We start from the raw sequence: 26313 nt of genomic DNA on the forward strand, positions 1-26313 counted from the left end.
AAATCTCAGTACTTAACTATTCTAATATTTAATTCCTTATAATATTACATATGTATGCAAAACTTCTAGGACAGTGGAAATAGCAATGAAATTGACCCACGATTGAATATGATCTCTGCCATTTACAGACTGTGTGGTCTTGGGCAAATGGCTTAGATAATCCAAGCTGTGTTTTCCCACAGGGTTGCTGTAAGTTAGTGATTGTAAATTAGTGATCAAGATGCCCCGCACTCCCATAAAGATACTGTGGTCACCTATTTCCTTTCTTAAAGTCTCCTTATTCATTTATAACCTTTAAAATGAACTTGTTTAAAGCACAGTTTATTAGAACGACAAATGGCGCCTGTTACCTCTGCTTATGTGCCCCATGTATATCCAGGACAACCAACTGCTTCTCACAGGACCAGTCATATTTTACAAAACACTACAAGTATGAATCTGCTGGCAGATCACCAATGACCACTTATTCTTTTGTCTCTCATTAAGAAATCTAAAGTTAAATTACTCAATTTTCCCATTAAAAAAGCTCTTTTATTTACACAGTATTTTGAAAGAACATATCAGAATGTTAAGAGATGAGTACTCATTTCTCCTAATTAATTTAGATGGTAGTAGGCAATTTCATTACAAACTGTTCTATATTGTGATGTAGTTTGAAAACCATATCCCATGCAAGTTAATATTTGCTTGTCCAATTTTTCTGGTAATTAAAATTATTTTAGAAAAATGGCTTGAAAAGAAACAAACTCAAGGTCACAAACGTGAGACCAATGAGGACATAGAGTCTGAATTACAGAACTTGATGATGGGCTGCCAACTGCTCTCACAATAACTTAAATGGTCATCCCTGATTCAGACAATGTAAGGTTTACAAAAATGCAGCAAAGTCCACAAATTCAGTCCCTATGAGAAAAGCAGATGGGAGCTCAGAAATATAATCCCACCTTTTATGACTTGGTTTTTTTCTGGGGGAATGCTCACTCCTTTTATGATAAATGTTCACAGTTTTCTTTTCAGTTGTCACTTGGTGATCAAGCTCACCATGCAGTATATACCAAGCTGGAAACTAAGGGAGGAAACTGTAGTATTGTTAATTCAAACAGTTTGCAAAAGAGTTGATCTGCTGTGTATTTAATCATCCACATGATTGTTATTGTACTGCATGGTAATCAGGTGTGAATGATAAGTGATTCATGTAAATGAGCATATTGCAACTACTGCCAATATAGAAAATTTTTGTAAGGCCTTACAATTTATAAATTGGGTTCCCAAACATGACCTCATTTAATTATTTTTACCTTTCTTTTTTTTCCATGACAACTCCAGCATTTCAAGGGTCAGTTGGAGGGAAAGCAGAGAGAATATGGTCAGAGAAAAGAGGGATTCTGAGATTCTCAGGGTCCCTGAGGAAAGCAGTGTGGTTTTAATAAACATTGAGGGAGGCTTGAGAGTTACACTAACCTGGGTTAAAGTCCTGGCTCTACCATGCCTTTGCTCTGTGACCTTGCACAACATTCTCAAATTTTCTGAATCAGAGTCTTCTAATCTGTTAAGAGGAGGGTGAGGGCCAGCCTGCCCTAGTCAGAAAAGACTAGGCCTCATTACACTTCTTGCTTGTGCCCCTTACCAGCTGCTACAAGGATTGAATGTATGCAATAGTCCTAAATCAGAATCAAGAAGAATTTGTTTCCCTTCCTTTTTTTTTTTTTTTTTTTTTTGCGGTACACGGGCCTCTCACTGTTGTGGCCTCTCCCATTGTGGAGCAACAGGCTCCGGACGCGCAGGCTCAGTGGCCATGGCTCATGGGCCCAGCCACTCCGTGGCATGTGGGATCTTCCCAGACCGGGGCACGAACCCGTGTCCCCTGCATCGGCAGGAGGACTCTCAACCACTGCGCCACCAGGGAAGCCCGGTTCCCTTCCTTTTTATCTCAATATTTAACCTATTGGAAAAAGAATACTCCTTTCTCAAGGTCCAGGAAATTCTTCTGATTGTTCCTGGTTCATGTCCCTGAGAAATCAGGATACAAACAAGCAGTACATGGAGGTCTTGTCTTTCCTAACTTAGAGCAGGCTGGCCCTTGCACTCTGTAGTGAGATTTCACCCACCAAAATAAAAGTGAAAAATGAGATGGAATAGACTCCAGATAGGAAGGAAGAGCAGGGAAGAGAGAGATGGAGCTGTGTTGCGGTGTCAGAATCTTTACTCATCCAGGATGGGGACCAGACATATTGAAGCCAGAATCCAGTAAGCTCTCCTCTCTCTTATAGGACCAGTCTGACATAGAATCTAATGTCTTGGCCCCTTCTCCCAAACATTACTTAAATTTAGACTTTGCCCAAGACTCCATAAATTAAGATTTAATCTAGATCATCAGTTATGGGGAAGAATGTTCTATATCACTCAAAAACAATTCCCCACATGCATACCCCCCCACAATCACCAAACACACACACACACATTGCAACTTATTAGGAACTATGCTTGCCGCTAAATATCCTTCTGTATCAATGTGGAATAATGATATCAGTTCATGTCTCAAACTTGTGACATAACTAAAATGAAATAATAAAACATTGTAATTACCAACTGCTAAAGAAATGCTGCTGGATAATATCTCCCATAAATTACACTTCACCATATGGCCCTGAGATTAGTCACATACTGAACAACTTGGCAACATGTCCCATCAAAAAATGTATTTTTAGAGTGGGAACAAAACTGTGTACTCCATTATTTGGGGGCTGCTAACAGTCTACTAGTGAAGGTTGATTCACCAGATGTAAGTCCATAAATAAATTAAGGTATATATTTATACACACCCACACACAAATATCCATCCCAACTTTCCCTATTTATGCTTACATATCTCTCTACATAGTTACAATTCCAATATGGTCCTTCAGACCAGTTCAGAACCAGCTGTTTCTATTGTTCGCCCTCCCCACCCCCTCTGTCTTTTGGCATGAAATTTTATACCTCATCTCAGAGTGAAAGTTAATCAAATTGACAACCTCCATAAAATGACCATGTCTACCCACTAGGTCATCCTAGCAGTGACTTGGCTGCCTCCCAACTCTGGGGCTCTTTGTCATAGCTTGATCTTCCTACGTAGACACAGCCCTGCCATAACCAGTAACCCCAACACTTTCGTAAAATAATGTTTAGTGAGAGTTTTGTAGTTTTCACTTCATAGCCATTTTCCTACTTCTCCATCACAGATGCTGATGAGTGAGCATATTCCAAGAGAGATAAGGGAATATGTACAGCTAGATTCTTAATAGAAGAGACCTAAAGGTTATCAGGAAGAAGGCCAATAGGCACCTTGCACCCTCTAGGTCCTCCTCTCTACGGTAAGTTAATTTTTCAAGGGAACCTCTGTTTCTGGTGGGATCCAAGTGTTTGCATGTGGGCATATGTTCATCCTCTTCGTGTCTAATAAGAAGAACAAAAGCAGGGCCATACAGGTGGCAAAATAAACTGATAAAGCAAATCTGATGGCTGAACATAAATTATGCAACACTAATGATTTCTGAGAACTTTGGTGAAGCAGCCATTCACCATGATTCACGGAGGTCTGAAGTCTAGGTCCTCAAATCCCGAACTCCTACACCTTTCCCAAAGTGAGCCAGGGAATACTTCCTTACCTGTTATGCACAATATCAAGCAACCACCAATGTCCCTCTAGACGCAATTCAGTAACAGGCAGCCATCTTCAGCTGAAGTATTTAAGGAAGGCTTCACAGAGGAGGTGCCTTTGAAGTGGACCTTGAGAGATGGTTAACATCTGAAAAGGTGCTGCATATGCTCTCCATCTCCCTTTTCTGCACCAATATTGACTTTCTTTCAAATTCACACTCTGCTTCTTCCTGTCTGAGGTCTTCCTCACAGGCCGGAAACAGCCTTCCTCTCTCTTCACTAACTTATTCCCCAAGGAAGACTTCTGTGACTCCAACTCCAAATTTGGTTACCCTCCTATCACTGCAACTTGCACTTGGCCTTCACAGCACTAACCATGGTTTGTAATTTTGCAGTCATATGAGTGACTTTCTAAAATTAAGAACTGACTCCCCTTCTAGACTACCAGTTCCATGAGGAGGGAACCTGGTCTCATTTGTTCAATATAGATCCATAGAGCTAGATACTCAGTGCATACATAAGAGGCACTTGGCCTTGGTGGGCCAGGGGGCTAAGTGGCTGACATGAGTAAAAGTATACAGACAGAAACACTGAAGGTGGAACAGGAATCAGTTACACTTTATAGCTAAAAGATAAAGATGGAGGGGGAGCAGTGAGAAATCAGCCAAGTAGGGTAGTTTGGGGCCATGCCACTGAGTGTGAAATCTTAATACTCATCCTTCCATGAAATCTTGCTAAGTCTCACCAGTTAGAATGCATCACTTTCTCCAAGTACTTTCTGCTTTCGCTGTGCAATGACTTATGTTTACCTCATACCACATTCAATTGTGTGAGGACAGAGAAACTTATTCATGTTGATATTCCCACAGCCCGAAGCAGAATGGTCAGAGTAAGCTCTTTAGAAAAATGTGTATTGAATTGACTTTGTTCAGTAGGACAGGAAGATATCTGAGCAGGTAAAAGCTGTGCTCCAAGTGGTACTGGGGGAAAATGAAGTCAATGGAGTTTAGAGAAGAGACTAGCATTGGGAAGAAATCAGGGTTGCTCACTAAGCTATTGTCTCTCAGCTCTAAACCCATTCTCTGTCCTCTGTTTTCCGATGCTGACCCCATAATTCAGCAAACTACTTTTCTCCTTTGTCAGCCAGAAGTCTATTAGGATCTGCCTGGGAGAACCTAGTGGGAAGCTGGGAGGCAGGAGGAGGGAGAGGGAGCTTGCTCCTTCCCACTTGCCTGCCCTTTCTGATTGCACTACCCCTGCAATGGCACGTTGGCCTGGCCTGCAGCTATTGGTTCCTTTTACGGCTTTTTTCAACCCTCCTAGAAGCAGACTCAGCATACCCCCAGCACCAGCAGCCGCCAGTGGTATCCCCATCTCAGAGGTCCCAGATATTCAAAGAAGCTCAATGGCACTCTCTCCTCAAATGTCTGGGTCCCACTCTGCAAGGCCCCTTCTCTCTCCAAGCTTCCGAGTTCTAAATGCCCACCTCTTCCCTTGAATTTACCCAGCCCTAAATGTGTAACTGTTTCTTGCAGTTATTATCTCTGTGTTAATTCCTTGTTCACTTTCCAGCGCTCCCCTTAAGCTGTTCAAACAATTCCTATATTAAATTTTCTCTGTCGAAATAACTTGTACGATCTGGTTTTCTGACCAGACACTAATAAAGTACTGATGGTTAAAAGACTAGTTAGGAGGCTAATACAATAGTTCAGGGACAAGGTAATAAGCCCCCAATACAGCAAATGAGAGTAAGAATGAAAATAAATTAACAATAATATCAGCTAATTCTTAACAAGCGCTAGGCCCTTGTGCTTTGTATGAAATGTGTTATTTAATCATTACATTTCTATGAGGTAGGTAGCAACAATAGGCTCATCTGCATTTAAGAATATTGAAGCATAAAGAAGTTAAGTCACTTGCACAAGCTCATGAGAAAATAAATGGTGAGACAGTGATGGAGACCTGCTTCAATCTATGCACAAAGTCAGTGCTTTCAGCACTTTGGTACATAATTCTTACTCAGTCTACCTGCCACGACAATTACTCACCAAAATAACAGGCAATCTATAAAAGGTAATGTAACAAAGCTGAAAAATGGTAACAGAGTACAAGGGAAAAAAATCATGTTGATGAAAGGAATGTAGAAAGGTTCCATGGATAAGTTAGCACATAAATACTTAATATACCCTCGGTACTTGAATTCCCACTTGTTAATTGTTTTCATTTCCTTATTTGTATTTTGAATTATTTTCCTTTGATTTAAAAGGGAAATCAATGAAAAGGTGCAGATAGATAAAATCTACATTTGTATTCACTGAATGCCTGAATGCCTACATTTTGACAATGAAAAACCTAGTGAAACAAAATAAGATAAAATAGACTTTCTCACTGAATCTCTTCTTCCCTGGGGGCTGTATTGATATGCTATTAAGACACAGAATATTAAAGTTCTTAAAAATTATGTAGAGTACCTCAAAAGTATAGCATAGCTTTATAAAAGATGGGCAAAAATAATCATATATAACCTACTTCAGTCTCTGGTGTTTTATCTCCACAGGTCTCTACGTATTTACATAAAAGGTAAGTAAACCTAGAGACCAGAAGCTCCAAATTAAACATGAACTTGAGGAAAATGTCAGATGCTTGTGAATTATTTCAGCCCCAGTCTACTGAAAAAGGACGTCACAAATTTCACATTGCCTTCCCAACTTTTAACCACCATTATCAGAAATATGGGAGAGTCAGTGAAAAAGTGGTTAGTAGCACATGCTGTGGAGTAGATCATCCTGGGGTCAAATCCTGGTGCCACTACTTCTGCATTACCTTAGGCAAGTTACTTAACCTCCACAATCCTCAGCCTCTTCTTCTACAAAATGAGGATAATAATACAGCCCCATACTGAAAAGCTGAGCACAGTATCCGGAATGTGGCAAGTGCTCAATGAATGTTAACTCTCATTTTACGTGAAAAACACGAGTTATAAATGGATTGTGTGTGTGTGTGTGTGTGTGTGTGTATGTACACATACATAACACATTTATATATGTATATTAGTTATGCATTATACTAATAAGGTGTATAATTATATTAACAATGTATATTAATACATTATCATTGTTACTAGCAACTATCAAATCCTTATAGGAACTGAAAGTTTGTTTATATTTGCCCATTTTACAGAGGAGGCAACTGATACTCAGAATCAAGGAGAAACCATCTGCTTCCCACTTTCACACTTCTGCGATGTGAAAGGCAGCTGAGGAGAGTGAAGGCAGATGAACCCAGGACTGGGAGACAGAAGACTCCATGACCCCAATAAGTCCCCTTGACCTTTCTAAGTCAGAGCTTCTTCATCTAGAAAATGGAGATGCCGTCAACTTCCTTAGGAGACTTTGGAGGGATTCAATCAAATAACATAACATTTGGCAATGTTTGTGAATGAACTTTGCAGAATGCTCTGTAAGCTCCTTTCATAGTTTATGCTAATCTTGTCTTCAGTGGCATCAGCTGGTCATGAATCCTGTCTCCCCAGAGAAGAAAGATGAGGCTGATCCTTCTTCACCAGACATTACATGCAGAGGGTGAAGCACAAACTTCTTTCCTGGACTGCTGAATTCACAAATGCAGAACTGGACATGTACTTTGGAGTGAGGGAAAACCTATTAGCAACTCTCAAAAAATGCTTTCAGAAGGGTATTTGACATCACTCCAGCTCACACCCCGCATTCACGTAACACCCACGAGAGCTCCAGGTCTTGTACAGGGGAGCACCCAAGACCGTCACGGGTAAAAGCCTGGCTCTGTATGGAGAGTGGGGGAGGGGGAATATGCACTGTAGTTTCAAATAAGTAATTAGCAAGCCCAAATCTCACTCTTAGATTCTGAGGATACGCCACTTGCTGTTATCTTTTGGTTAAAGTTTGTTAAAACACCTAAAATACAAGTGAACTACAAAAATATGCCAAAAAATGGGTACAAATGGCATATTCTCCCTGCAGTGTACCCTTTGAGCCTGTGCAGTGTCGTGCAGTGGCACAACTTTGACTTTGACCCAGGCTGAACTTGGTTTCTATCTAGGTTCTGTCACTCACTGTGTGGCCTTAAGTAAATCATGAAACCATCCTTGCTTTAGTGTTGTCATCAGCAAATAAGGATCAGGAGGTCTCCATTCCAGAGCTGTTGAGATAATTCATTGCCATAAGGTAGAGAGAACGCTTAGTGCAGTGCCTATTCGTCTCCACTCAGCACGGCTTCCAAGAAGTGATGGTCTGTGTAGCATCCATGTGCAAGGAGGCTTCACGTTCTTCTGTGGTGTCTGATAGACTTATTCTGATCTCTAACGCTCTCTATATCAGCAACATGATATTAATTCCCAATGTTCATGTTTAGCAAGTCAAATTCTCTATGAAAAAAAATTATATTTTTATCCAGAAAACCATGACACAGCGCAAAATGTTATACCTCACACAGAGTCAAACCAGTTACCATCAGCTCTTCCAAAAGCTGAAGTACGGAAAAGAAGTCGTATTTTAGTGTGTACATGGATGTGAGGAAGATGCTGAAATCAGCATGGCCTTCTGAGGGCACTGAACATTCAGCGAACAGAACATTCTGCTCTCACTGCCCTCGAAGACAAGTGGAAGGTTTCCACGAGGTGAATATGTCTAGAAAGGTTTTTTTTTTTTTTTTAAGTTTAGCTTTATTTCTGGTAAAATTTATTTATTTATTTATTTTTTAACATCTTTATTGGGGTATAATTGCTTTACAATCGTGTGTTAGTTTCTGCTTTATAACAAAGTGAATCAGTCATACATAAACATATGTTCCCATATGTCTTCCCTCTTGCGTCTCCCTCCCTCCCACCCTCCCCATCCCACTGGTAAAATTTATTGATGTGTTTATCTATTTACCTGTGTAGGGGTCCTTTCTAAATTAGCTGTTTAACTAGTATATCTGCTAGCCACTCCCAACAGCTCTTCAGTGTAGGAAGCCAAGGTAATGGAAAGCTAATAAGCAAAAGTATGAAATGATGTACCTGTTGAAAGCATTTCTGAAAATGTAAAAAGGAGTATAAGAGGCTTATCCCATAAAGTTACAATTTGATTTCCAAAAGGAAATTTTGGGGAACTGAGAGAAAGTTGCTCTGTGCTATGCAATTCTACTATTGAGAGCAAGGGTTGTAGAGCAAGGGTTGTAACTATTGCCCTGAATAGAAGGGCTGCCTCTCCAGGGATGAGTCTTCTGTAGAATGCAAGCTCTGTCCTATGTCTCACTAAGTCTTCGGTCCTTAGACAAAAGCTCTGGCAAATGGAGAATGTCCAATTGCCAACCAACCAATGGAGCAAAGCTTCTGAATGCACAAATGACTAAGTCTTTTTTCATTTTTCTACCAGCGCAGCAATGAAGACGTCCCATTGCTTCCCTCTAGTCCTGTGTTGAAGCGCTGACTCCACCGCTTCTATCTCCTACAAATAACGTGAATTAGGAAATGACTTAAACTTTCTGGTCCTCCATTTCTTCATCTGAGAGATATTTCAAGTGTCTCTGCATCTTATCATAAAGCCCAATCCCTGGTATATTAGTGAAATAGGTTTTACATCATCTTTTGCTATTCAACTTAATTATGACCTCAGTCATTAATATGTTTTCCCTTACACTTAGGCCCATGTCATGTTTTCAAAAACTTGATTTTTTAGTATTATGTCATAATATGGTATTTATTATGTAAGTGTTTCCTGTTGCTTTGGATTCCTCTTTTCTAACTTATTATTTACATACTTACATTGATTTATTTTTATTGGTACATTATTTTTATAACATTTTTCCTCTAACGAAAATTCTGATTTAGACCACTGAAACCCAATCACTGTTTAGGGTATTTTAAGATATTTTGGATTTAGTTTTTATATTAAAATTGGCAAATAGTTTGTGATATCTTGAATAGAAATTAAATTACTAATAATGTTTTGTTTTTTTTTTTTCTGCGGTACGCAGGCCTCTCACTGTTGTGGCCTCTCCCGTTGCGGAGCACAGGCTCCAGATGCGCAGGCCATGGCTCAGCGGCCATGGCTCACGGGCCCAGCCGCTCTGCCACATGTGGGATCTTCCCCGACCGGGGCATGAACCCGTGTCCCCTGCATCGGCAGGCGGACTCTCAACCACTGTGCCACCAGGGAAGCCCACTAATAATGTTTTATTTGATGTTTCCAGTAGAAAATGCAATAACAACAGAAACAAAATTTTAAATTTATAATCTTATCCAGGAAATAAAAATGTATTTATACATTTAATATTTCTGGTAAAAAGCAAATAGGATCTGTCATGCCCAGTAAGCTGAAAATTGTTATACAAATTTGCAGCACAGCCTTCTGGGCTAGCCACAATTGCTAATCATTGAGTTAAAGAGTGAAAGAGACTGATCATTTTTCCAACAAGCAGAGAACTGGGGCATTTCTTGCCAATAAGGCATGGGTTTTGGAGGATGTTACTGACAGCCCACCCAGGAGGGCTGTCTTATATTGAAGAAGCTTGTTTGATTACCCTACATGGTGACCAGTGTTGGTCACTGATTGCTGTGAAGCTTGGTGGTGAACATATAACTATCACAAAAATGTTGAGATCTAAATAACATGAAAGTGTCAAGCAGACTATATTTTATTATTCATATTTGAAGAAATTTAAAGAAAATATTGCAGAGAAAACCTAAAACTCGGGAAGGGCTTGAGAGAGGAGGACAAGAGAGGAAATACCTTACCAAAATTCTAAAATGGGGCAGAAAATTGTATTTTGCTTCTATCTTACCTCTCTTTCCCATATAGAACACAGCTCTCTCTTGGTATATGCTTAATTCCCCCATATTTGCAAACATACTACTCCTAACCAGGTTTCAAGACCCAGTTTAAATGGCATCCCTTCTCTGAAGCCGACTTTATTCCCTAAGAGTTAATTTCTCTATCCTGTGAAGGTCCAAAAACACTTCTTCCGAAAGCAGCTTTGTCAAGCACAGGCTGAGTGACCTTGGGTGAAACACTTAACCTGTCTAGGTTTCAGTTTCCCTTTCTATAAAAGGGGGCTAATAATAGTACCTACTTCATAGACTTATTATGGGGATTAAATGAGATCATATTTATGGAAGATTCTAAACAATCAGCTGCTGCTTGGAAGACAGCCTGTCCATTGTGGGTGCTACTATTGAGTATTTGTTAAATAAATTAAAAAAATATACTTCTAATGTTACTCATCCCTGTCTTTATCCTCTCTTCTGGCCTGGAAGCTTTTTCCAGATAAGGACAATGTGCTCAAACCTCCATATTTAGCCAACTCTACCTATTTTTTAGTAGCAGTTATAAATATCTGTTGGGTAAAGAAATGGTCTCTGGGTTTTACTTGCAATTAATCATTAACAAACAAAGACTGGCCTGAAATAACCCATAGGGAGATATTCTCCCTAAATATGATTCTTTTTCATATTTTTACTAATTCTTAGGTCTCATCTATACCATCAGTGCTTGGTACACACAGTGGGCACTTAATAAACATGTGAAGTGAATAAAATACAGTGAGTAAATAGCCCTTTATCTCAAAATATTAAAATGGCTTTAACATTTTACCTGAAATAATGCTCAGTTTCTACATCATCATATTTAATATAAATGTTTATCAAGCAGATGTCATTTAAAATTTAAACAGACGTTTTTAAACATCTTTAGAAGACTGTTTACCATACGGCCCTATTTTCCTTAATTTACCAGTTAATCGACAGCTGCCAATCATACCCCCCGACCAGTGCTCAGCACTGTGCTAGTGGCAGGATGTATTTCAAAAGCAGGAGACATATCCACAAGGAACATACAGACTAGACTGAGTAAAGACATGGCTGCAGTTTCAAAGTGTGATCAACAATGTGAATGAAATTGCTTGTGAGAGGTCAGAGCACAGAGAACTGAACTAATTGGGGGACATGTCTCAGAACAGGCCGATGGATGGGAAGGATTCATACAGATGACATGTGGGAAGAGAAAGCAAGGGACCCACTCATCTTACTACATCCTCTCTCATGGTGCCTTATACATACTCATTACACTGGGCTGAATTTAACTCTTTTGATTGGCAAAACCACTGCCCAAGAAGTCAAACCTGCAATGTCCAAAGGGAGTGGCTCCCCACTCCTGTCTCAGGAGACAGGAACAATTAGAACAGGGCTTCTTAGAGAAAAGTGGCCTCACCCTAGCCATCCAGTTCTCATGTCAGCAGACCTTCCAGCCAACTTGCCTTGTGTTGGCCGCTACCCTTCCCCTGGCTCTCCTGACCCCACCATGACCTACTCCCAATCCTCTGGTCTTTTTCAGTTAGATTAGTATGAATTTCTGCTGTTCCACTGGACTTAAATATTAGTTTCCAAATAAAATATGCACTAATTCACTGGATATTTTAAGGTGGCTCACTCAAGTCTTTAAGTTTTAAAACTAATTTTCTTTAGAGGGTTTTGTGTATTTCTTTCCCCCCTCATTCAGAAATAATTAAGTTATATTAAACAGATCTAAAAAAAGGCGTCTTTCTTTTAAACTTTTTCCCTATAATTCCCCAAACATTTCATTACTATTTCATCTCTCCGGAGCCTAGCTAGAAACTTGGCCTCCTTTGCCTCCCAAACATACTGAGTTATTAAAAATACCCTTCAGCCAAAATTAAGGAAGGGTCAGTGAAATGAACTCAACATGGAGCTTAAGCAAAAGCACAGTGATTTCTTTGACTTAGAGTAGGAAATGAATGGTGATGATTTTGGATGTCCAGTTTCTTTCGCTAATCTGTTGCTAGACTCAGTCATACATGAATGTCTCTCCTCGTCAGATTTCTTAATATCTCTCCAAAATGCTGTCACCAGAACATGAGCTTTAGATGGAATAATAAGAGTTTATCTCATTCAAAAAAAAAAAAAGTCTACATTCCACAGAAAGATATGGCACTTTCAGTTGGTATTAAGAGGAAAGTAACATTAGAACCTTAGCACTCCCAAGGTTTATACAGTAAAAGACAGGCAGACACACTATTTTCAGGCTGCTGTTAATTGAGCCTTATTTGGATTGGAACCCTCTGAAAAGAATCAACACATCAGGAACGGGTATGCTAACAGGGAGGAGAACTGCTGGATATAATTCTGGGGAAAGCAGCCCTGCTGCTTGCCTTCCAGATAACACAGAGGTGCAGTGTCTAATTTACCGTGGAACAAAAAGAATATTGTTTTGAAAAAGAAGGTATTTCTGCTGCTGGTGTCCACAGACACTGTTACGGCTTCTTACCTCTGAGGAGACCTGGGTTTAACTGTGGTTTTTAAATCTAACTTTCTAAATTTATATTTGTTGCAAAAGTAAACCATACTCAAGAGTAAAGCAAAATTCATCAGTAAGGCTATACTTCTGCTATGAGAAACAAGAAGGGTGTATTACATTTAAATAAGAACTCAGTAGCTTGGCAAGAATTTCTTTATCAAGAAAGAGAGAGCAAATCATTAAGTACAGTAATCCATTGACATTCATGAGGAGATATGTCCCAAGACTTTCATAAACCCCAAATTTATGATACCACTATAATATACTATTACCCTACAAGAAGCAGTCATGAATAACTCACAAGGATTACTGTGTATGGCACAGAGATCAAAGAAAAGAAAAGCTGTGCAGATACGCAGTTGCCCTTATTGGGTGTGCAGCAGCCAGCCTCACTCACCAATACACAATTTAAATTTAAGTCTCACATACAGAATGGACTTGAGGACACAGGGAGGAGGGGGAAGCTGAGGCAAAGTGAAAGTAGCACCAACATATATACACAACCAAATGTAAGATAGTTGGCTGGTGGGAAGCAGCTGCATAGCACAGGGAGATCAGCTCAGTGCTTTGTGATGACCTAGAGGGGTGGGATAGGGAGGGTGGGAGGGAGACGCAAGAAGGAGGGGATATGGGGACATATGTATGCATATGGCTGATTCACTTTGGTGTACAGCAGAAACTAACACAGTATTGTGAAGCAATTATACTCCAATAAAGATTTATTTAAAAAAATAAATTAAACAGAAAAAAATATATACCAAATTTAAGTCTCAGCAAAATGGTAACTTGCCACAGACCATGATTCTTTATGGTCATCTTCAAGTAGACAAAATTATAACATTTAATTCATGTATTCTATTCCTAAGAAGGGAATCTAGGCAACTCTGGTGCAGGTTCATCAACTTTTGAGGAAAAGCAATTTCCTCTCAAGATTTGGCACCCTTTACACCCCCTTGCCTATAACTCCAGATGGTAGGTATAGGTGGTAGAAATGTTAGGTTGAGCAGAATGATAATACCTAAAAAGGAATGAATAGTACCAGGAAACATATGACTCATGGTATTCTCATTTTCTTGAAGTTCTTTTGTACATTTGCACCAAGGTTTTCCACAAAATTCATTCTTGACTTTAACTGCAACTTCAGTGTAAGAGTCCTTTATTGAGTTCCTATTATTTGCAAAGCACGTATATCATACGGTTTAGGAGGTACAAAAGTAGCATACAAGGCCCCTTGAGAGGCCCGAAACACCCACATGCACAAAGAACAATGCACTTCAAAAATAAAACTATGGGATTTACAGCCAAGCTAGGGCTACAGCCATATGTTACAGAGTGCCTACAAAGTCTCTACTTTAAAGAATTGGCAAGGATAGACAGTGGTCAAATTCTCAAGCAGTAAATCCAGCAAAGGCAGAAAGACATGTATGTTCACCGGGCCTTAAGAGGTCATTAAGACGACCATCTTTTTGGAGCAAAGGACTCATTTAAAGACAGGAGTGAAAGTTATAGATGGAGTAATTGTCATATTGCTTTACTTACTACAATTTAAGCAAAAAACCTGGTGTTCCACCCTACTGAAATACCTGGAAAATACTTACAAAGAGCAACATGAACAAATTTATGTCATCATAAAAATGTCTGTATAAAGATCACAGCAATTATACATGCAACCATTTGTTGCATGCCTACTATATGCCAGACATTGTCCTAGCACAGATGCTCCCCTCTATTATTCTCTATCTTGTTTAATGGCGCCCTCTCCCCCAATCACACAAACTGTACATGCTGAAGTTTTCCAATAATTCTTTTACTCTCACTCCCACATGAAATACTTCAACAATTTTTAATTCTACCTCCATGAGAGTCTCTCACCTCTCCAATGTTTGTCAGCTCAGAACCAAACATTTCACATTTGGATTTCTGCATTATCCCCCAGACTCCAGGCTCACTATCTTCAAATAAAACCCAATCCACCTCTTCCCTTCATAGAAGGAGAGGAGTAGTATGGTAGCCCTGATAGCAAGAGCTAACACCTATTCATATGTAAAAGGTATACTATGTTCAGTGATCACTAGATAGAGCTGTTTCATTTAATGCACTCAGTAACTGTTGAAAAAGAAGGAAACTATGGTACAGAGAGATTGAACAATTCCCACCAGGTTCATGTAATTAGTAACTGGTGGGGTTAGAACTTTAAATTAGATCTAACTCAAAACCTAAATCTTTTAAGATCCTGAATCTAGTTACACTATTTAAGATCATGAATCTAGTCACAATATTTAATTCACAATTACTTTTCTTTGCCTATAAAATAAGGCACATTTAAAAAAATACTGACACTGGGACTCTGGGATCAGATTATGTGGGTTCAAATTTCAACTCCACCATTTACCAGCTGTGTGACCTCAGGCATGATAATTAATATCTCTAAGCCTCAATTTATCATTTATAAAATAGGATAATATTACTTTCCGCATTACTGTAAGAATTAAAGAAAATAATGCATATAAAATGTTTATAGCATCTGACACGCATTAAGTGCTTAATTAAGAATGGATGAAGGGAGGAGCTTCAAGATGGCAGAGGAGTAAGACGCAGAGATCACCTTCCTCCCCACAAACACATCAGAAATACATCTACATGTGGAACAACTCCTACAGAACACCTACTGAACGCTGGCAGAAGACCTCAGACCTCCCAAAAGGCAAGAAACCCCCCACGTACCTGGGTAGGGCAAAAGAAAAAAGAATAAACAGAGACAAAAGAATAGGGACGGGACCTGCACCAGTGGGAGGGAGCTGTGAAGGAGGAAAGGTTTCCACACGCTAGGAAGCCCCTTCACGGGCGGAGACTGCCGGTGGCAGAGGGGGAAGCTTTGGAGCCACGGAGGAGAGCACAGCAACAGGGGTGCGGAAGGCAAAGCGGAGAGATTCCCGCACAGAGGGTCAGGGCCGACCAGCACTCACCAGGCCGAGAGGCTTTCTGCTCACCCGCCGGGGTGGGCAGGGCTGGGAGCTGAGGCTCGGGCTTCGGTTGGATCCCAGGGAGAGGACTGGGGTTGTCGGCGTGAACACAGCCCGAAGAGGGCTAGTGTGCCACAGCTAGCCGGGAGGGAGTCCGTGAAAAAGTCTGGAGCTGCTGAAGAGGCAACAGACTTTTTCTTACCTCTTTGTTTCCTGGTGCGCAAGGAGAGGGGATTAAGAGCGCTGCTTAAAGGAGCTCTAGAGATGGGGCGTGAGCCGCGGCTATCAGCACAGACCCCAGAGACGGGCATGAGACACTAAGGCTGCTGCTGCCGCCGCCAAGAAGCCTGTGTGCGAGCACAGGTCACTATCCACACCTCCCCTCCCGGGAGCCTGTGCAGCCCGCCACTGCCAGGGTCCCGGGATCCAGGGACAACTTCCCCGGGAGAACACATGGCACGCCTCAGGCTGGTGCAACATCAAGCCGCCCTCTGCCGCTGCAGGCTCACCCCACATCCGTACCCCTCCCTTCCCCCGGCCTGAGTGAGCCAGAGCCCCCGAATCAGCGGCTCCTTTAACCCCGTCCTGTCTGGGCGGGAAGAGACGCCCTCAGGCGACCTACACACAGAGGCGGGGCCAAATCCAAAGTGGAACCCCGGGAGCTGTGTGAACAAAGAAGAGAAAGGGAAATCTCTCCCAGCACCCTCAGAAGCAGCGGATTAAATCTCCACAATCAACGTGATGTACCCTGCATCTGTGGAATACCTGAATAGACAACAAATCATCCCAAATTGAGGAGGTGGACTTTGGGAGCAATGATATATATATATATATATATATATATATATATATATATATATATATATATATATTTCCCTTTTTCTGTTTTTGTGTGTATGTGTATGCTTCTGCGTGTGATTTTGTCTGTATAGCGTTGCTTTTACCATTTGTCCTAGGGTTCTGTCTGTACATTTTTTTTTTTTTTTTTTTTTTAGTATAGCTTTTACCCCTTGTTATCATTGGTGGACTTGTTTTTTGGTTTGGTTGCTCTCTTCTTTCTTTCGTACTTTTTTAAAATTACTTAAAAATTTTTTTTAATAATTATTTTTTATTTTAATAACATTATTTTACTTTATTTTATTTTATCTTCTTCTTTCTTTCTATTTTTTCTCCCTTTTATTCTGAGCCGTGTGGATGACAGGCTCTTGGTGCTCCAGCCAGGCGTCAGGGCTGTGCCTCTGAGATGGGAGAGCCAAGTTCAGTACACTGGTCCACAAGAGACCTCCCAGCTCCACGTAATATCAAACGGTGAAAATCTCCCAGAGATCTCCATCTCAACGCCCAGACCCAGCTCCACTCAACAACTAGCGAGCTCCAGTGCTGGACACCCTATGCCAAACAACTAGCAAGACAGGAACACAACCCCACCCATTAGCAGAGAGGCTGCCTAAAATCATAATAAGGTCACAGACACCCCAAAACACACCACCAGACGTGGACCTGCCCACCAGAAAGACAAGATCCAGCCTCATCCACCAGAACACAGGCACTAGTCCCCTCCACCAGGAAGCCTACAAAACCCACTGAACCAACCGTAGCCACTGGGGGCAGACACCAAAAACAACAGGAACTATGAAACTGCAGCCTGAGAAAAGGAGACCCCAAACACAGTAAGTTAAGCAAAATGAGAAGAGAGAGAAACACACAGCAGATGAAGGAGCAAGGTAAAAACACATGAGACCTAACAAATGAAGAGGAAATAGTCTCTGAAAAAGACTAGTCTTATAAAAAGATTATTAAAAGTTTTATAAAATACTTATAAAAAGAATAATCTCTGAAAAAGGATTCAGAATAATGATAGTAAAGATGATCCAAAATATTGGAAATAGAATGGAGAAAATACAAGAAACGTTTAGCAAGGACCTAGAAGAACTAAAGAGCGAATGAACAGTGATGAACAACACAATAAATGAAATTAAAAATTCTCTAGAAGGGATCAATAGCAGAATAACTGAGGCAGAAGAACGGATAAGTGACCTGGAAAATAAGATAGTGGAAATAACTACCACAGAGCAGAATAAAGAAAAAAGAATGAAAAGAATTGAGGACAGTCTCAGAGACCTCTGGGAAAAAATTAAACGCACCAACATTTGAATTATAGTGATCCCAGAAGAAGAAGAGAAAAAGAAAGGGACTGAGAAAATATTTGAAGAGATTATAGTTGAAAACTTCCCTAATGTAGGAAAGGAAATGGTTAATCAAGTTTCAACATTGTGAAAATGACTATACTACCCAAAGCAATCTACAGATTCAATGCAATCCCTATCAAACTACCACTGGCATTTTTCTACAGAACTGGAACAAAAAATTTCACAATCTGTATGGAAACACAAAAGACCCCGAATAGCCAAAGCAATATTGAGAAAGAAAAACGGAGCTGGAGGAATCAGGCTCCCTGACTTCAGATAATATTACAAAGCTACAGTAATCAAGACAGTATGGTACTGGCACAAAAAAAGAAATATAGATCAATGGAACAGGATAGAAAGCCCAGAGATAATCCCATGCACATATGGACACCTTATCTTTGATAAAGGGGGCAAGAATATACAGTGGAGAAAAGACAGCCTCTTCAATAAGTGGTGCTGGGATAACTGGACAGCTACATGTAAAAGAATGAAATTAGAACACCCCCTAATACTGTACACAAAAATAAACTCAAAATGGATTAAAGACCTAAATGTAAGGCCAGACACTATCAAACTCTTAGAGGAAAACATAGGCAGAACACTTTATGACGTAAATCACAGCAAGATCCTTTTTGACCCACCTCCTAGAGAAATGGAAATAAGAACAAAAACAAATGGGACCTAGTGAAACTTAAAAGCTTTTGCACAGCAAAGGAAACCATAAACAAGACAAAAAGACAACCCTCAGAATGGGAGAAAATATTTGCAAACGAAGCTACTGACAAAGGATTACTCTCCAAAATATGCAAGCAGCTCATGCAGGTCAATATCAAAAAAACAAACAACCCAATCCAAAAATGGGCAGAAGACCTAAATAGACATTTCTCCAAAGAAGATATACAGATTGCCAACAAACACATGAAAGAATTCTCAACATCATTAATCATTAGGGAAATGCAAATCAAAACTACAATGAGGTATCACCTCATACAGGTAAGAATGGCCATCATCAAAAAATCTACAAACAATAAATGCTGGAGAGGGTGTGGAGAAAAGGGAACCCTCTTGCATTGTTGGTGGGAATGTAAATTGATACAACCACTATGGAGAACTGTACGGAGGTTCCTTAAAAAACTAAAAAAAGAACTACCGTATGACCCAGCAATCCCACTATTAGGCATATACCCTGAGAAAACCATAATTCAGAAAGAGTCATGTACCACAATGTTCACTGAAGCTCTATTTACATAGCCAGGACATGGAAGCAACCTAAGTGTCCATCAATAGATGAATGGATAAAGAAGATGTGGCACATATATACAACGGAATATTACTCAGCCATAAAAAGAAACGAAATTGAGTTATTCGTAGTGAGGTGGATGGACCTAGAGTCTGTCATACAGAGTGAAGTAAGTCAGAAAGAGAAAAACAAATACCATATGCTAACACATATATATGGAATCTAAAAAACAAAACAAAAAACTTGTCATGAAGAACCTAGGGGCAAGACGGGAATAAACATGCAGACCTACTAGAGAATGGACTTGAGGATACGGGTTGGGGGAAGCGTAAGCTTGGACAAAGTGAGAGAGTGGCATGTACACGTATACACTACCAAATGTAAAATAGATAGCTAGTGGGAAGCAGCTGCATGGCACAGGGAGATCAGCTCACGCTTTGTGATCACCTAGAGGCGTGGTATAGGGAGGGTCAGAGGGAAAGAGACGCAAGAGGGAAAAGATATGGGGATATATGTATATGTATAACTGATTCACTTTGTTATAAAGCAGAAACTAACACACCATTGTAAAGCAATTATACTCCAATAAAGATGTTTAAAAAAAAGGCAATAGATTTTTCAATTTATGCTCAAAAAAAAAAAAGAATCGATGAAGGAATGAATGAATAGGTAGATTGATAAGTGGATGAATGGATTTAAGTACATCGCTTTAAATAAATATATCACTCACAGGTAAGGATACCTTCGTTATCCTTAACTTTTAGGGTTAAAAACTGCATTTTTTTCCCAGGGAAAGCCAAAAAGAACGTGCTTTTTAATAAAGAGAAAATAATGAGATGCATGTGCATTATCATAATTATTACCAAAATTATCAACTATGACAACATTTATAAAAACTTATTATAAACTCCCAAGGGCATTTACTTTCCCCAAATGCCTGACACTCTCTCCTGCAACATGCATGAGTAAGATACTGAGGTTAAAAAAGAGACATATAACACAGTGTTGCTTTAAACCTACATAACCAATGTAGGTATATTTGTAGCTTGACTGGTGTATAAGTAGATTGTGAAGCAACTTGTGATGAACAAATGATCTGCCATTTGTGTTGTCCAAGGCATAGAAATGCACATGGGTCACCTATGTGCTACCCACTTTCCTCTGCTTTCTCCCCAGCCCTCCCCAAATCCGCAGTATGAATTTTTACAAGCTAATAAATTTCTTTTATAAGGCATCTTCAAAGTTTCCTCTCAAAACTAGTTAGAGTGAGCAGGAAGACCGTAATATGAAAATCCCAAAATTTATATGTTTTATTGGGGTGGGGGTGAGGGAGGGGATGAAAGGGGATAAATCATTTGCAAAGGGTTGATAACAGATGGTATTTTAGCAGTTAGAGAAAGCAGTGTTCTTATTACACCTCAGATAGTGAAGCTTTTGTGAGACTCTGCTATTCAACTGGACACCTACAAGTTCACCTTTCAGAAGTGGTATATTCTCCAACTTCAAAGGACAAATTGATTCCCAGAGTTTAGTATCCCCCAGGACATTTAATTTCCCCAAATGCCTGTCCTCCGAACAGACACTTATTCTCCCTAACAGAAATCTGCTAATTTCACAGCTTGAAGGGCAGGAGAAAAGGATTCACTGAATCCGAAAATAATGCTGTTGCCAGGGGAGGTGAACTGTTGCTCTTCTCTGCTTTCGGCCTAAATGATTTGTATTTATTCTTCCCTCTTTGCAGCGTCCTGTAGAATCCAGTGATGTGAACACTTGGTAGCTCAGAGGAGAAGCCTCCTTAAAAGGACTGGACCAACCCCTTCACTGCTCATTCTTTGATATTTATCCAAGAGATCCAAAATGAAAAAGGACAGAAGGTCCGAGGGTGAGGTTAAAAGGGAAACAGACTAAGAAAAATAGGAAAAAGCAGAGTTGACAATGTGACTAGATGTCTAATCAAAGGGGAAAGGTGGGCAGGGGGAGGGATAAATTAGGAGTTTGGGATTAACATGTACACACTACTATGTATAAAACAGATAATCAACAAGGACCTACTGTAGAGCACAGGGAACTCTACTCAATATTCTGTAATAACCTATATGGGAAAAGAACCTGAAAAAGAATGGATATATGTGTATGTATAAGTGAATCACTTTGCTGTACGCCTGAAACTAACACAACATTGTAAATCAACTATACTCCAATATAAAATAAAAATTAAAAAAAACACAAATAATGAAAACAAAACAAAACAAAGAACTAATAGCAAATATGCAACAAGCCAAGATACTCGGACAGCAGGGGGTGGGCCCTTCATGCTCACGGCTGTAACCCTAGTATTTAGCACAATGCTTAGCACACTGCAATGCTCAAATCTCATTAGAGGGATACATGAAAACAGGAAAAGTGATGTCAATAACTGAGTAGATAAAAAGGGGTTGGGTGAAAATCTTGATTAAAGGCTCAAAGGACTTCTAACTCACAGTAGAAAATCAAAGAATACAGAATAGTATAGGCGAAAGGTGTGTGCTGTGTGTGTATACAAATGTTGGTATATACAAGGTGCATCAGCATACACAGCTGTGCCTAGAAAGGGAAATATTGCCATATGTGTTTGCATATCTGCAGACAAGATCAGTTGGAAAGAACCAATACATTTTTAAAGTAGCATTTTGAGCTGGTGGCTAATGCAGAGAAACCAAATCCCATCCCGCTTAGAATATTGAGTCTAACTTTACAAATGAACATGACTTAACACTGAACAGGATTCACAGGTATATTGCACTCTTAACCCCTTAAAGCAGCACCGAGGTGAATAGTTCTGTGAAACAAAGGACCATGTAAAAACTATGTCCTTTCTTTGTTTATTTAAATAGCAAGTCTAAATCACTTGTCCTAAAAGAAAAAACCACACCAAAAAAACCAAACCAAAACAAAAACTAGAAAAGCGAGTGAGCCTCGCCTATTCTGTGAGCTGCAATGAAGCAGACAGCAAGTGGGATGAGGTTTGAGCAAATGAAGGTTTGGTGTTACGCAGGATGAGACCGTGGACAGTGCTTCCTCTAATCCATGGAAGATGCCCATGGCCAAGCCCAGAGTAAAGCCAGCTAGAATTTAGGACTGTTACCCCAAGCTTGACATATAAACAGTTTAAGGGTCAGAGTATCGAGAACGCCTTGGAGCAATGCTAGCTGGGGTTTTAGACTGTGTTCATTTTTCATTCTGTTTCAATATTGAAGATAATTTAAAACCAAATTTAATAACTGCCAAGTTGCAGCTTTGATCTTTTTCAGGCTCCCTCCAGAAGAAGAGATTGACTTTAACAACATCAATCAGAGACTCCAGAGAAAATAAAAGTTTTAGGGCTTAAAACTGAGAGATGTACTCAAAAGATGTTAAATGACAGATTTAGAAACACTTAAAGGCAATCAAGAAATGTCCCAAAGACCTCAGCCATATAATAATCAGGGTAGTACAGGGCAGGGCAGGGGGTAGGGTCTAAATTAGGTTCTATACTGAAATCTAAGCACATCTGAACATTTTTAGAATACTGATGATATCAGTCACCGAGAATCTATTTGCATAAATACTCTAATGACCATCTGTTTTAGCTATTAACATCCATTCATCCTTTGTAAAAGAACACTCTTTCTTTTAAGGGAGCCCACTGCTGCTTCTCAAGTTTTGTGGTTTTGGTGGGTTTGTTTCAGAGGCTTCAGTCAATCAGGGAAGCCCTTCTCCGTGGTTATAGTGAGTGGTTCAATATGGGCACATGACCAAATTCGGGCAACAAGATTCCGAACAGAATCTGAATTTGCTTCACCTTTGGAGAGAAAAGCTCTCTCTTTTCTGCTGCACTTACATGGTAGACTATGGTGAGATCTACAATTACTATTATCATGCCACGGTGAGAAGACGAACGAGTAAAGGAAAGCCAAGCAGTGTCCAGAGAAAAAGAAAAACCACTTTCTTTTTATCATTTTTGAGCCTCTAGACTAAGTCATGTCTGAAGCCCACTTATCCTTGAACTTAACAGATAAGAAAACCAATACAAACTTCTGGCTTAGGTCAATGCGGTTGGATTTCCTTTCACCTATCTCCAACAGAGTCCTAGCTGATGAAGGAATCTTCATATAAAAGTGCCCGGGACATTAACTTTTAATAAAAGTATTTCAGCTTTTGGAAAAGAGCAGTCATTTTGATGACTGTTACTCAGACTGGTCTTCTGAGTTGAGCCCTATGGAGAAATAAGTCTACAAGAAAAACCAGAAAGGGCTCACTTCACTAAAGACTGCATTTTTATTATGTATATTTCTTTTAAGGACTATTGACTATTTAGAGTAAAAATAATAACCATGCATAGTATAGCTTATAGCACATATTGAAGAAGACTATATAAAAACTAGAGTACAAAGGGTAGGTGGAAGAATATGGAATGTGACTCTTTTAAGGTTTTAGATTCTTCATGTATTAGCATAACACTTTGAAGGTAGACTCTGAGAAGTTAGAGATACATACAATTTCTAGAAGAATCACTAAAAGTAACACAAAGAGTTAAAGCGAAAAACTGGACACAACCCAAATGCAGATCAAAAAAAGAATGAAGAAACAGAAGGTATAGTCACAAAATGGACTACTACTCAGAAATAAAAAGAACTGCTCATACACACAACTGCATAGGTGAATCCCAGAAACACTTTGTTGCATGAAAGAAGCCAGACTCAAAAGAATATGATTCGGGCTTCCCTGGTGGCGCGGTGGTTGAGAGTCCGCCTGCCAATGCAGGGGACACGGGTTCGTGCCCCGGTCCGGGAAAACCCCACATGCCGCGGAGCGGCTGGGCCCGTGAGCCATGGCCGCTGAGCCTGCGCGTCCGGAGCCTGTGCTCCGCAATGGGAGAGGCCACAACGGTGAGAGGCCTGCGTATGGCAAAAAAAAAAAAAAAAAAAAGAATATGATTCCCCGTACATGAAGTTCTAGAGTAGGCAAAACTAGTGTATGGCTGTAGAATTGGAAAGTGGTTGCCTGGGTTGGGGTGATGGACTCTATAAAGAGCATGAGGGAACTCTCTGGGATGATGGAAATACTCTGTATCTTGTTTTGGGTGGTGGTGGCTTAGGCACAGAAAATTATCAAGAGTCATTCATCTGAAGACTTTTAACATTTCAATATTTTATTGTATATACATTTTACCTCAATAAAAATGTTTTTAAGAAGTTTCCATGAGACTTCAGACGCCCAAGACTGTATTATTTTGGGAATAATGCACAAGGATGGAATGGAATGGCTTTGGCACAATGGAAGACTCCAAAAACTACAGCACAGCCTAGACACTTGGAGGACTTCACTACAGGGGCCTTCCCCAGTACTCCAGGGCTGAGAGGTAGGAGATCGCCTAGAGCCTGAGCCTGAACAGCACAGGGAGACAGGACAGAGACTGGGAACCGTGGGATGCGTCCTGTTCATAGCATCCACATCAACACCGGTGAACCAGTGCCTGCATCAGTATAGTCAAGAGCACCCGCAATACTGACTGCTTGGCACAGAGCGGTGGCGTCAGCAGCAGGCGCTGTGGACGGACGGCTGCGCCAGCCGCAGAGATGAAGGTGGCCCCGTCACGAGCTTTCACAGTGAGATACACCTTCATTGTCTGGTGCTGGCTGAGAGAACTTAGGGACTTGTTCAGGAGCACATTGGAGGTGCTCCCGAACCTGTGACCTTCCAGAAATAAGTCAGAGAGACTCAGAAGGGACAAAAAATTCATTAGTAGCTGGTGAAGATGAGAGCTTAAGAAATGTCATTCGTAGACCGATCAGATGACCTCATTTTCATTCCTAGGTTGGGATGGCCTAAAGAGACACAGGTGGTTCGATCCTAAATTATTGGTTTTTAAAAATTCAAATAGATTAACTTTCTTTCCTTTAGTCAGGCAGAAGTGAAACTCTAATTCTACTGCATCCTGAAGTGTACAAATGTTTGAAAGAAACATACATTTTAGAGCTGAATGGACTTCTGCATACTGTGATGAAGAAGATCAAATAAAAATCTTAACCTGGCTTTCTCTTTCACTACTACAAAGGTTTTCAAACTTTAGCGTGTGTAGAATCACTGGAAGACTTGAGAAAACACACATTTTAGGCCCCAATGCCATGGTTTCTGATTCAGTACCCTTTGAGTGGGGCCTGGGAATTTTCATTTCTAGCAAGTTCCCAGGGAATGCTCACACTGCTGGTCCAGAGACTACATTTTGAGAACACCTCTAAATTCTCAGCTTGAGGATGGGTATCAGAAATGGGAAAGCAAACATTTTTTGAGTAATGAAAAGAAAGGTGATAAATGATCTTGCTTCTTGCTATGTTCTGAGTACAGGATTACATACTTACATACCTTAACTCTAACAACAGCCCTGCATGAATTGTATGTTCACTTTACAGATGACAAAACTGTAACTCACGAAGGTTAAACAACTTGCACAAAGTCATGTATCTAGTAAGTGACCAAGTTTGAAACAAATTCTGCCTTGTTCCAAAGTCTATATTCTTTCCACTAGTTCACAAAGAAAGGAGAATTGGTCAATAGTGCTCCACAACAGGAAGCAGTAGCCAAGAAAATCTAGAAAAGATGAAGTGGTTTTCTCAAAAGTTTTAAAACCCCACACAAATCACAACAGCTCCTTTAGAAGAGACAGAATGGTATAATCGAGGCAGAACAGAATTCAAAAGAGGGGAAAAGTAGGGCTTCCCTGGTGGCGCAGTGGTTGAGAGTCCGCCTGCTGATGCAGGGGACACGGGTTCGTGCCCCGGTCCGGGAAGATCCCACATGCCGCGGAGTGGCTGGGCCCGTGAGCCATGGCCGCTGGGCCTGCGCGTCCGGAGCCTGTGCTCCGCAACGGGAGAGGCCACAACAGTGAGAGGCCCGCGTACAGCCGAAAAAAAAAAAAAAAAAAAGAGGGGAAA

The 26313-nt window shown here is 40.3% G+C and overlaps 1 protein-coding gene across 1 annotated transcript in view; it reads right to left on the reverse strand.

Annotated features, from left to right (window-relative positions):
- Positions 1–26313, reverse strand: part of PRKG1 (protein kinase cGMP-dependent 1) — a 1109707-nt gene that overhangs the window by 868119 nt on the left and 215275 nt on the right. The window lies entirely within an intron of this gene.

This window comes from Lagenorhynchus albirostris, chromosome 16, assembly GCF_949774975.1.
Source record: "Lagenorhynchus albirostris chromosome 16, mLagAlb1.1, whole genome shotgun sequence".
In the NCBI taxonomy this organism is placed as follows: Eukaryota; Metazoa; Chordata; class Mammalia; order Artiodactyla; family Delphinidae; genus Lagenorhynchus; species Lagenorhynchus albirostris.